The sequence below is a fragment of the Lathamus discolor genome, chromosome Z, assembly GCF_037157495.1.
Source record: "Lathamus discolor isolate bLatDis1 chromosome Z, bLatDis1.hap1, whole genome shotgun sequence".
NCBI classification, from domain to species: Eukaryota; Metazoa; Chordata; class Aves; order Psittaciformes; family Psittacidae; genus Lathamus; species Lathamus discolor.
Genome location: NC_088909.1, coordinates 3,312,611 through 3,325,484, shown reverse-complemented (window position 1 = coordinate 3,325,484; position 12,874 = coordinate 3,312,611). Strand labels below are relative to the sequence as shown.

At 38.1% G+C, this 12,874-nt stretch overlaps 1 protein-coding gene across 9 annotated transcripts in view; it reads left to right on the top strand.

Moving 5' to 3' along the window:
* The window catches only part of BANP (BTG3 associated nuclear protein), a 310,059-nt gene that overhangs the window by 40,308 nt on the left and 256,877 nt on the right, over nucleotides 1-12,874 (top strand). The gene's annotated exons all lie outside the window — the stretch shown is intronic.

Below are 12,874 nucleotides of genomic sequence, written 5' to 3'. Positions count from 1 at the left end.
GAGGAAATCCATCTTAAAAACAGTGTTAGCAGGATAGTTTGTAGTGTCAGTTTTCCACAAATTCTTTAGGTCTCAGAGACTAAAATCAAATATAGCGAAATCTAAATTTTAGATTAGCCTTATAAAGGTATTCTGTTTTGTATGGTTTGGAGATTTTGAAATGAATGTTAGTTTGCTGAATTTTAAACATGAACATGATGCAAAGGACTCTGGCTTTCAGGTGAAAACAAGATATGATAAATTGTTTTATGATTAATTTCAAAGTATTGATTATTTTGTTTCTCATACAGATGTAAATTTGAACTCTAGACTTTAAAAGTAATTAGGAGAATTACTAAATCGAAAATATATTAATTTAATATTTACTTAATGTGTTATTCTGGATGTGGTGGTTCATATTTACATTCATGTACTAGAGAAGAGTAAGTTACTTCAGGAAGTTATTGCAGGGAAATGTACTTAAGAGGTTACCTTTCTACTTAAGAGGTAAATACAGTGTCTCTTTTTGATGTCTAACACTGAAATGGAAGGACTCTGATTTAGGAGTGATTAGGTTTCTTTTTCTTCCGCACGATCTCTAGGCACTGGAAAAAGCATGTTGGGTGTGAGCAGTTTAGGACAAAATTAGTGACAGGGATTAATTCAAGATAGCCTGCAACTGAGCACTTAAAAGTGCATGGTAAAGATTTCAGAACCGACTGAAAAAAATCAATGGGATACTTTAAAACTTCAGTGCTTAAAAAACTGTGGGTCAGTCTGCTGAAAATCTCATGCACCAAAGGTTGTTTCTGAAAATGTTTCTCTAGGGCATCCGAACCTAGGATTCTTCAACTTTTATGGATGTCCATACATCATACACATATAGTAAAGAGCTTTTAGGTTTTGTCCTGTTCGTATGTGGTGAGACAGAGTTGCTTCTAAAGGGCATTTAATTTGGGGTCAATGAGGAATTAAAGGAGACTGAGGCTGAGGAGCTCCTCTCAAAAAAATAAAGATTGGATTGCAGATACTGCTGCTATTTTTATGTGAAAATACGTAGAAAACATGCTGTTTGTGAAATCTGATGATATTTCATGCAGCTTTGTCAGCTCTGCCAGGAACAAAGTTTCTTGCATTAGGAGGGTATTTGTTGTATAATGCCCTTTTTTGACTTGGTTATTTGGCAAAGATTTGCACAGACAAATGTGATGTTGGCCTTCTGTGCTGCTGTTGTATATGTAAATTTTGAGGAAACGAGTGATCCATTATTGTCTTCAGATCTGATTTCCTTCACACCTTTAGAACACTCATCCATTAAAAATCTCTGAGATTGATGAATGCTTTGAGAATCAGATTAATAATCCCCCATACCTACCTCTTCTTGCCCTCATGAAGATGAGAGGACTGCTTACACAGAAGGAATGCTAAGCAAACTAGCCTGCAGTATGTTGCAGAATGTAAATCATTAATAAAGGAAGTGATGAAAAATAATAGGTCTGTTGTGCAGACTCGTTTTCTTCAGCATTAAAAGGCAAAAGTTATAGCGCACATCAGCTTGCTTTCATAGTCTGTGAAAGAATTCTGAGTGACTGAGTTTCTCAAAGGAATCTTGATTGATTGTGAAATGTGAAGGCCCGATAATGGCAGACTTCAGCTCTTACTCACTGAAGTTAAACAAGGGGTTTTCAGCATGACTCCTATCGATCATCTTGTGTCTAGAAAGCAGAATTGGACTGTGTTTATAGTTGGGTGTCAGCTGACTTTGGATATGGCATTGACAGGAGGGTATATTCGGAATTTAGTTAATAGATTTATATAAAGGCATTGCTTGCTCTCTGCTGGCTGATTTCAAAGAGTATTTGACCACATATGGTATTTTTTTTTTTTTAAAAACAGTGTTATTGCCTTTCTATCGATTAAAAATAATTATACAGAAGCATGGAGCCCAGTTCCCACTTCCAGTAATAACCTAGAATTATTTTGGGGTCTTCTGCTGACTGGCCACTGTCAGCGTTTTGTTCAGTCTTCAGCTGTATGTTACCCTTTTTTTTCATGTGCAGTAAGTGAATGTTCTCTTTGAGGAACAGTTAACTGTTAACAGATTAACTGTTAACAGTTAACAGTTAACAGATTCTTTCTTTTGCTTTTCAGAAAACTGAAAATGCCCATCCATTTCACAAATGCAGTTAATGGTCTGCAAAGTGTTCATTTTAAGACATAGTGTTTATGAACTGAAAGCACCTAGAGATACAAAAATTAGAGATTAAATGAAATTTTGTGCCCCCCCCCCCCCCCCCCCCCCCCCAGTTTTACTTTGGAATAATCAATCTCCTTTCACAAGGGGATGATAGCAGAAATATCAACACCTGGTGTATTCATTGGACTGCAGTTCTAAAAGTGTGTTCATGAAGTAATTGCACAATTGAAGATAGAACCCAGCAAGAATAGAATTAATCAGTATTGAATTACTAGTGTGAAGTCAAATTAGGCTAGAAGGCTGACTAGTAAGTGACTTACCATTTTTATTAATGTCATATTTTTGGCATAGAAAATACCAAGTATATCCTTATTTGGCCAACTAAGAATCATAGAATCATAGAATCATAGAATAGTTAGGGTTGGAAAGGACCTTAAGATCATCCAGTTCCAACCACTCTGGCAGGGACACCTCACACTAAACCATCCCACCCAAAGCTACATCCGACCTGGCCTTGAACACTGCCAGGGATGGAGCATTCACAACCTCCCTGGGCAACCGATTCCAGTGCCTCACCACCCTAACAGGAAAGAATTTCCTCTTTATATCCAATCTAAACTTCCCCTGTTTCAGTTTGAACCCATTACCCCTTGTCCTGTCACTACAGCCCCTAATGAAGAGTCTCTCCCCAGCATCCCTATAGCCCCCCTTCAGGTACTGGAAGGCTGCTCTGAGGTCTCCACGCAGCCTTCTCTTCTCCAGGCTGAACAGCCCCCACTTTCTCAGCCTGTCTTCATACGGGAGGTGCTCCAGCCCCTGATCATCCTCGTGGCCTCCTCTGGACTTGTTCCAGCAGTTCCATGTCCTTTTTATGTTGAGGACACCAGAACTGCACACAATGCTCCAGGTGAGGTCTCACAAGAGCAGAGTAGAGGGGCAGGATCACCTCCTTCGACCTGCTGGTCATGCTCGTTTTGATGCAGCCCAGGATACGGTTGGTTTCTGGGCTGCGAGCACACACTGAAGCCGGCTCATGTTCAGTTTCTCATCGACCAGCACCCCCAAGTCCTCCGCAGGGCTGCTCTGAATCTCTTCTTTGCCCAGTCTGTAGCTGTGCCTGGGATTGCTCCGACCCAGGTGTAGGACCTTGCACTTGTCATGGTTGACCTTCATAAGGTTGGCATCAGCCCACGTTGCAAGCATGTCGAGGTCCCTCTGGATGGCATCCCTTCCCTCCAGCATATCAACCGGACCACACAGCTTGTGTCATCAGCAAACTTGCTGAGGGTGCACCCAATCCCACTGTCCGTGCCAGCGATGAAGATGTTGAACAAGACCGGTCCCAACACCGATCCCAGAGGTACACCACTCGTTACCGGTCTCCAGCCGGACATTGAGCCATTGACCATAACTCTTTGTGTGTGGCCATCCAGTCAGTTCTTTATCCACCGAGTGGTCCATCCATCAAATTGATGTCTCTCCAATTTAGAGAGAAGGATGTCATGTGGGACAGTGTCAAACGCTTTGCACAAGTCCAGGTAGATGACATCAACTGCTTTACGCTTGTCCATCAGTTCTGTAGCCCCATCATAGAAGGCCACCAAATTGGTCAGGCAGGATTTCCTCTTAGTGAAGCCATGCTGGCTGTCACCAAGCACCTTGTTGTTTTTCATGTGCCTTAGCATGCCTTGCAGGAGAATGTGCTCCAAGATTTTACCAGGCACAGAGGTGAGACTGACTGGTCTGTAATTCCCTGGGTCTTCCATTCATTTTCCCCTTCTTGAAAATGGGGGTTATATTTCCCTTTTTCCAGTCGTCGGGAACTTCACCTGACTGCCATGATTTTTCAAATATGATGGCCATGCTGATGACCATGTGTTGAAGGCTTCCTCTCTCGAGCTGCTCACCTCAGCAATTGACCGAAGAAGTATTAGGCTTTTTCTTTTAATTTGTAATATTGCCCTACGGATATTAATAGCTGTTAAAAGTGATTAGTCTGCTGTTGTTTTGAAAGCATATGTTAGTATATGCCTGTTCTGCTCTAGCTTTTTCGCATCCCAAGTGGATCTTATGGAGAAATGAGAGACAAGCAGTTGGCATGGATGTATAAATAGTAGTGTAAGATTAGTGTGCTTTACATGTAAAATTACTTTTCTGCGTATGGGAGGATGATTTAATACTAAGATCAAATCTCAAAACTCTGTTTTACCAGACTTCTCTTTTTAAGAAGAGAAGTTTCTTCCTCCAGAAACACTGAAAGAATTGAATGCCACTGTCCCTCTCAGGACTTAAATGGGGAAGGGACATCAAGTTAAAACTGATTCACTTTTGAGTCTTTGGTTTCTGGAATTATGGATTGGAGCCTTAATTTAAATCCTAAGTGAAAAATACAAACTTCTGTTATTGTACTGAATCAAGGTACTGAATGAAGAAGCCCAAGTGTGACCCACTACTGAATTCATGTTTGCATGAAGTGAAAAAGCAGAAAGGTCTTACACCACCAAACACAGAATCTACCAAACAATTCTACGTCCAGGCTGCTCTAGTCTTGTAATTTAAACTGTTCAAGCAGTGCTAAAATGTTAATTGTAAGCCTTGTTTTGTGTTACAGATACACAAACACAAAAAATGTAAGGTATGATTGACTTGATCATCTCCAATCTCTTTTTTTCTTTACTGATTTAGGAAAAAATCCCCTCCTAGTATTTTTAATACAATATATTAATGATGTTAAAAATGGTCCTCACTTTAACCAAGAGTCATGGTTTCAAACCAGAGACCTTTTTGTTGTATAATCGTCTTTGTTAAAATCTTAGCTAAGAAGTTCTGATTTGGAAGAGCTTTTGGAGTGCTCCTATGACAGTTGTGAAACTCCTCACCCACAGTGCATGGAATTAAATAAACCTGGTTAAACTTTCTATTTTGTCTTTTGAAACGTCAGAGCTTAGGTGTCTCCTGTGTTGTAGCAGGAATGCAGTGAAGCAGGTTACATGCTTGCTTTGTCTTCATGTAAACTTCTTTCTGCTTTTAGGAATTGGAAGTACCCAGCTGTACCCATATTTTTAGCATTCTTTTGTGTATTTGTTTCGCCCTGAATGTCTGTGTTAGCAGAAATGTTTTCTGGAGGAAGGAAATCACAAAACATGAGTTATAGCATGACCTGTCGAACTTTCAAACAAAACATTTTACTGAGCAAGTATCTAAGAATTTGGATAGAGTCTGCGTTTTTGAAAGGTTTTGGTAGATGAGAACAGCGTAAATATAATGAAAAGTAATGTGTTTTTTGTGTTCTCCTGAGGCAGTCTATGCTTTTTCTGTTGATTAAATGTATGCTATTTCTGCATAATGAAACCCATGTTTAAAAAGACAGGGAACTTGTTTGTTGTTCACTCTATCCTCCCCAGCGGGGATTACACATCTTTCTCATTTAACGGAATAAGAAACAAATATTTATCACTGAGAGGTGCTTATAGTAAGTGTCAACATTTGTTAGATGTTGGTTTTTTTTTAGTTTCAGAAGTCCAGTTAATTTTGACAATGAATGTGTTCTTATCGTAAGTTTTAGAGTACAGCATATTCTCAGTTTAAACCAAGTTGTGCTTTTTCCTCATCTTGAACTTTCTAAGTAGGCTTCAAATTGATGAGCAATTGACTTAATGAAAAACACTTCTAAAGCGTCATTATTTGGGCCTGGTGTCTATATACACATTATTTTTGTAATGAACTGTTTCACATCTTCAGGAACTGTTACAAAACCTGTGTTTGTCCATTTATTTTGTCCATTTGGAGGATTTAATTGCTTGGTGTGTTAAATGGTTTATAATACAGTGACTTTTATTCCTCTGTTCAGCTGTGATTGGGACAGGGTTGATATTTGTCTTAGGTGTATTGAGGCTGTGCAGAATTGTGACTTAAATGTCATGAGCACCCTCCAGCTTTGTACAGTTCACTGTTCTGTGCAAGCAGATGGCACAGGAAGAGATGTAATTAATTTCACTCATATGGTTTTGGATTGTGTTAGCCGTAAAATTTTATGTACTAAATACTTCGAAATGTAATTTAGTTTTTTAATAGTTGCATGGGAGTTTGTGCTAAGTGGCATAGTGGCACACTTCTGTTTCCCTCTTGTCACTTACTGCACTTCTTATGCTTTCGGGGTGGTAATAGAAGGAAAAGCTTAGACTGTTTTTTGAGGAAACCATTTTCCTGTGCTTTCCAGAACTTTTGTATGTTTGTAAAGGTCTGTAGCCTTGGAACTGGGTTTCACCCATCTAAAATGTTACAGCTGATATTTAGCGACTTTATCACACGGAACTTAGTTTGTAAATCCATTCTTTAGGCCTTCATATCTCTGAAAGTATTGGTACTTGTCAGTTATGTGGTATATTAATTATGTTTAGGACAGCTTTCATCCAAACATTGTTGAATTCTTTTGAGTTTTGCCTTCTGCTGCAAAAAATAATACTGTGAAGAACATTAGATCCACACTAGTTTTAAAAGACAGAAGTTTTAAACCTATGATATTAAGTACCTATATTGTTTTCTGACTATAATGAATTCTCCCATAGTGGTATGTGGCTGTAATCCTGTCAAGGGTTGGTTTTCAATTGACTAAGCTCTATCTTGGCAGCTGTACGCACTTCCACGCTGACCACAAATCTGTTAGAAAATATTCTGACATTCTCAAATGTATTTGTCTAAACTTTTTAACTGAAGAGTTTTAGCATTAGATGAAGGAAAGCAAGTTGCAGTAACTATGAAGAAGTAAGTTTCAGTAAGAAGGGTGTGCATATTTTCAAATGATGGATCCTTAAAAGGAACCTTTTACGTTCTTAACAGATAACATCTGAGATGAAAATAACACTCTTCTGTCTGGGCTCCAGTTACGTCCCCTCTTATTTACCATTATTTGGCCTTATATTTAGAAAACTGTTAGAAGTATGATTTTCCAAAGTCATCATTTTAACTCCATCATCTCCCCCTTGCGTTACTATCTCTACTCTGTGGCACCCTCATTATGGAGGAATACCTGTCCTCTGCCATCTGGGGTTCCTCTGCCTTCCTCAGCCATAGATGATGGATTGTCTTGCTTTTAGCGTTTTCCCTAGCATCTTTATGCAGTTTTCTGCTTACTTGGGAGGATAACTGTCTGTAGTATTTGCTCCTAAAATTGTATTTTCTTATGGTATTTATATAAAATTTAAGCCACAGTTACGGTACCTTTCTTCTAAGACACTTTCTTTAAGATACTCTTCTTAGTGACGCCTTCCATCTCAATGTGTGTTGACACATGCCTCTAATCTACCTGTTGTCTCTTGCCTTGTCCTTGGGTTGCAAAATTGCTGGGTAAGGATCTTTTTCTGTACTTAGTACCTTCTGCAACCCTTGGTTCTGATGTGTATTACACTCTTGGATTTATAGAAAGCGATCAAAAAGTGTGGCTGTTGCTTACTTGTGTTTTCTCATTTGTTGGGTAAACTGCTTGGAATTCATGGAGAAAAGATCATGCTTCATTCATAAAGAGCTCTTTCTTGCCAAGCCTGGAGCTTGCAGTAAATAATAGTTCCAGAATTTTGCATTGTTAAGTGCTGTTTTACTAAGAAATGTGTGCAAACAGCAGAAAGCAAAGAACAGATAGTATCCAAGTATACTTAATAATCTTTTTTTATTAATTAGTTTTGCTAGGATCAGGCAGTTTTGTGCAACCTCTGAGGTGTTGACTTTCATTTTGAAAAACTTTGCAAGAACTTTGCTCTTCAAAATTTCACAGTAGAATATGGGTAAAACAAGAATTTGTTTTTTTTTAATGCAGCTTATATACAGGAAAAATGCTAACTTAAGCAGCTGCTTCAGTTTAGCTCAACAAGGCTCAAATGTTGAATACTTTGAATGCAGTTCAACTAATGAATAAGCCATGAAAGGCAGTGATCATTCTGTTCTTGCACACTTCTGTAGGAGATCTGATGAGAGCGTTATTGTGCTTAATATTAGATATTACTTTCAAGAGACAAGGGGCTTCAAGATGTAAGGAATATTATAAAAATACCGTTCTTACACATATTCAGTATATGGTAGCATTTAAAGTATTTAATCTGTGACTTATTGTGCAAACAAGAGGAGCGTCTGTTCCTAAAACATTAATGCACATTGTGTTATCCTTTTAAAGTTTCACAATAGAGTTACTGTCCTATTTCCAATATGGAAGAAGAAAAAAAGCCAGACCTCTCATCTTTGTGGTCTAAGAATGTCCCATTCAGCATTACTGTGTTGCTTTAAAAGCAGATATTTTTAAAAATGTCTATGCCAAAGCCAAGACTTTGAAATTATGAAGAAAGAAACACACTGTCCTTAGTACAAGTACGTCCCAAGTATGTGAAATGCTCTTGAACACAGCTCCATGAAAGCTGTTTTTAAGTGATACAAATAAAATGGCAAGATCCCCTGACTTGGAATTGGTTCAGTGAACTTTGCACTTGATACACTGACATACGATGTTGGAACCAATTAGGATAGTTTTGTATCATAGCTGCTTTCTCTGCATTCCTTTTACTTCATTTTAAGACTAAAAATACAGAACTCGAAATGTAAATATGTATTTTTTGAGAAGATAAGGGAAAAACGATCTACATAGTGTGTTAATTAAAGGATGAGTGATATTTTTCCAAAGAAGATTGTTTAGTCACATATTGTCTCTTCAACTTTGCATCTGAAACAGTCATTTTACAATAGTAGTATTAAATTGTGCTCAGGATTTGCTTTCCAAATGTGAATCCAAGCACCTATTTGTACGTGGCCCAGACTTATCCATCCACAAGATTTTCCAGTTCACTGTAAGATCAAATCTCACATGTTATGTGATGATTTGCAGCACTTTGCTTTTCCTGCCAAGCTCCTTATGACCAGATAGAGACAGCAAGAATGAACTTTTAAATAGGAACTTTTTGTACCTGAAAAAAATACTGTATGTATCTGATGTGAAGACAATGATGAGACTTCAAGAGCTTCAGTGACTTGTTAAAGATAGAGGGAACTATGGAAATTGATGTATTTATGTACTGGGAATAAACAAATGAAGGACAGTTTCTTCCAGGTATCTGTCACAGTGATCTTTGGAATTAACAGTCTGGTCCGCTGTGTAAAGATAACTATAGCAAAGAGGCAATAAACAACAAAGTGGGCAAAACCCAAATTAGAAATCTGGTGTTTTCTGACATGAGGCACCTTTCCTAAGGGTTTTAAAAGTCCTCCACATACTCTAATTTTCTCAACTTTATCTGATTTTTTTTTAGTGGATCATTTTAAATTACAGATGATCACATAGTCCTCGTTTTCTACTTCTGTTGAATAAATCCCTTGGCCTTTCATGAGTCATAAAGTAAGTGAATTTCCTCTTTTTGTCTCATGGTTTTAGCTGTGTACCAAAGCTCAAGCCTTATTTTTAAGCAAGTAATCTCATGTTATGCTGAGACTTCTGTGCACACCATAGTATTTGCTGAGACAAGTTTGCTTTGGTGCTGCTTGCTGTATGTGCAGTCCGTCAGATAGCTGAAGAAACCATGAGTGCAGGATATGTATTCAAAGTATCTTGGATAGTGTGATGGTCCCCTAACCACAGGGGCTTAGAAGTTAACTGGAACTGTGTGTCTCTATTAGCCAAATTCTTTGTGCTGTATGGAAGATTACACCTGGAGCATGAGGTTCTTGAGGCAGTCTCTTTCTATTTAATATATTGCAAATTAAACCTTTTTCTCCCTTCAGAACAGTCAGGCAAAAAACTCCAGTTCTGTGTTGGTGTCTAATGTTCATGGATATGTGTGTGGATGTTGTAGGCTTCCTTTGGCCAGGGCTCCTTAACTGCTCTTTATAGTGGGAGAAGGTTTTGTTGAACATAGCTTTAAACTAGTTCTTGAACCAGTTTTAGCACCAGCTTTAAATCACGTTGCTAGATTTGTAGGTTAACATACAGTGTGATTATCACTCTGTTCTTTACATTTGTTGATGGTCACTTAATGAAGTCAGTGGTCTGTAGTCTCGGTCACTACCCCTGTGAACCTCTGCAGGGGCAAAGGACTCTGTCTAATTGACAGGCTTTTATTTAAAAAGATGATTGTAAATCTTCTACACATCAGCCAAAATATTGTTTCATTTTTCTAGAAATGGGTGTTTATTTTTGTAGGCTGGGGTTTGGGTTGGGTTTTTTTCTTTTTAAGGGTAAGTCACCTTTCTGCCATTGTTCTCTAGCTATGCTGTTTTTCTCTGCTGCAAATGCCAGATTTGCCCTCAGCCTTATCAGTAAAATAAACTACTGGGAATAATGCAAATTGTTAATTCAAGTGTTTATATGGGCAGGTGTTTCCTTTTGTTTTCCCTTCTTAAAGGAGTCCCTAATAGCACCTATTGAGAGAGCAGAGCCTGACTTTCCTTCTGTCTTATTGTTAATGCTCACATGTCAGGCTAGGGAGTGTATCCCAGTGGAAAAATGTGAGTAACAGTCATGTGTCTGTCATCCCCCTGGGCAGGAAAACATACACACGTCCAGAGTGAGTCTGAAAGCCGTGGCAGCTCTTGTCTAGTTTTTGTTCTCTTGACATAGTTTTTCCTGATACTACCCTTCAAGATTCCATAGAAAGGCTTGTTTGCGTAGCAGCCCAACTGCCTCTCCTCTCACGTGTCCCTGCTGAAGCAGAGGAATGGTCAGCTGTGTGGTGAGATAAAAGAAATGGACTTAATACAGTAAAAAAGATTTGAAAACAGCATTGAAAGGTGGACTGCTTCTGGATTTGGGAGGATGGAGATAAAGGCAAATTTTATGACCTTAAAAAAAAAACATTAATCTGTCATTGAAGTGAGCTTCTGCATACAGAGAAGAAATTAGATAAAAATGTCAGGACTTATAACAGGGAAGTAAAAATGATCAAGAGCCACTTCTCTGATAATATAATATGAGGTGTAAAGAAAGGCAAAGAAGTACCTTTCCATATAGCACTCAAAATGCATTCAAAATGCAACAAGGCCATTAGGAGAATTAATTAAAAATACTTCAGGGCAAAACAAGAAAGGTGTGTGATTAACTGAGTTACAGATGAGCATGTGCATTATGCTTCATGGTTTGTAAGTGTTCTTCAACTGCATTCTTCCTCCCCAGTGCTTCACGTGGTGGTTGTGTTTTGGTAGCATTTAAGAGTAGAAGAAGCTGTGTGTGATTGTGCAGTGCCTGGTGGAGTTCTGACTCTGTATCTGGCTATTACAATGTCTGTCCAACCCTAACTATTCTATGATTCTATGATTCTGTGATCTAGGTTCTATCTAGATATAATGTATAATGCCTGATAATACATGTAAAGAACCATTTTATTGAGCATAAGAGGCTGTTTGAGTGCGCAGAACTTCACGTGATGAAGCTTTAATCAATAGAATTAATGTACTTAATTATTCAGAGAGAACTTCCATGAAATTCTCAGTCTTTCTGTCTCTTTCCTTACTCAGTCTTTCTCCTGAATCAGTTGTTCAGAGCGGTTCTGCCTTAGTCATAACTAGCACTGTATTTCCTCTTTTCACCAAGTTTCTGGTGTGCCATTCTCATGGTATTTGCTCTATGCAGAGCGCTAGGTATGTTGACAGGCTGGTAGGAATTATTCTTACATGCGGTAAGGAATAGTTTAGCTTTTGTGACCTCAAGTAGCTGCAGCAAGACAGAGCCACAGTTAACTTTAGTCATGCAAGTTCCACTTCATGCAAAATGATTATAAAGCAGATTCCCTTTCTGTTGAAGCTTTTAGAACAGGAGGAAAATGCAAGAGATAATTTAATGTGGGGCTTGTCTTCATAGGTCAGAATAACAAGATAGTGTCTTTTTTTCCAGGCTGTTAGCAATAAAAGAACAGTTTCATGTGGCAGAAACAGTATGTTCTGAACTGCGTGCCAGTGAAGAGGAGGGGAAATAAATTATTATTTAGCAAATTGAAAAGAATCTTTATAATTTGTATAGGTTGATAGCATTTGTTAAGCAAGCCTGCGAGTCAAAGGTGGTCCGTAAGTAGTAACAGCTCTTACATCTGATAGTAACTGCGAACTGGGAGGAAGTACGGTTTTGATAGGATATAGAATCATTTACTCAGACTTCCTAGAATTTCTTTGCCAAACTTCCACATTTATGTCGAGATATTTTTGCTTTGACAGCTCTTCCCAGATTTTTATAAAACAGTCAATTTATCTTCAGGAACAGACTGTTGTTTTCCCTGATAATGTTAACCAGACTTGTGGTGAGGCCAGACACAGTGGCATTCCAAACAAGTCATAATTAATCCAAACCACCTTATTTTTCAGATGGCACCTGGTACTGTGAGCAGAAAACAGCCAGTGTGCCCTGTAATATAGCTCAGGATGAAAAGGTTCAAATAAAATACGTATTTAAAAATTGGAAGTTTATAAAAATATATTCTAAACAGAGCATTAAGTTCTGATTTCAACAGAAAAGTTTGAGGGACTGGCTGCCACATTAATCAGCAATAAATACATTTCCTTACAAATTACTGTAGTTGATAATCTGATATTTATAATGATATTAGGATTGCATAATCTTAACATTTGCTTCATACTGTTTTTAATCTTTGTAGTAAACTTACATCTGACATGTGGTATGACTCAATCCAAAGGTCATGTTGAAAAGTGTTTTTTAGTGTTTCAGTTGCTTTTATG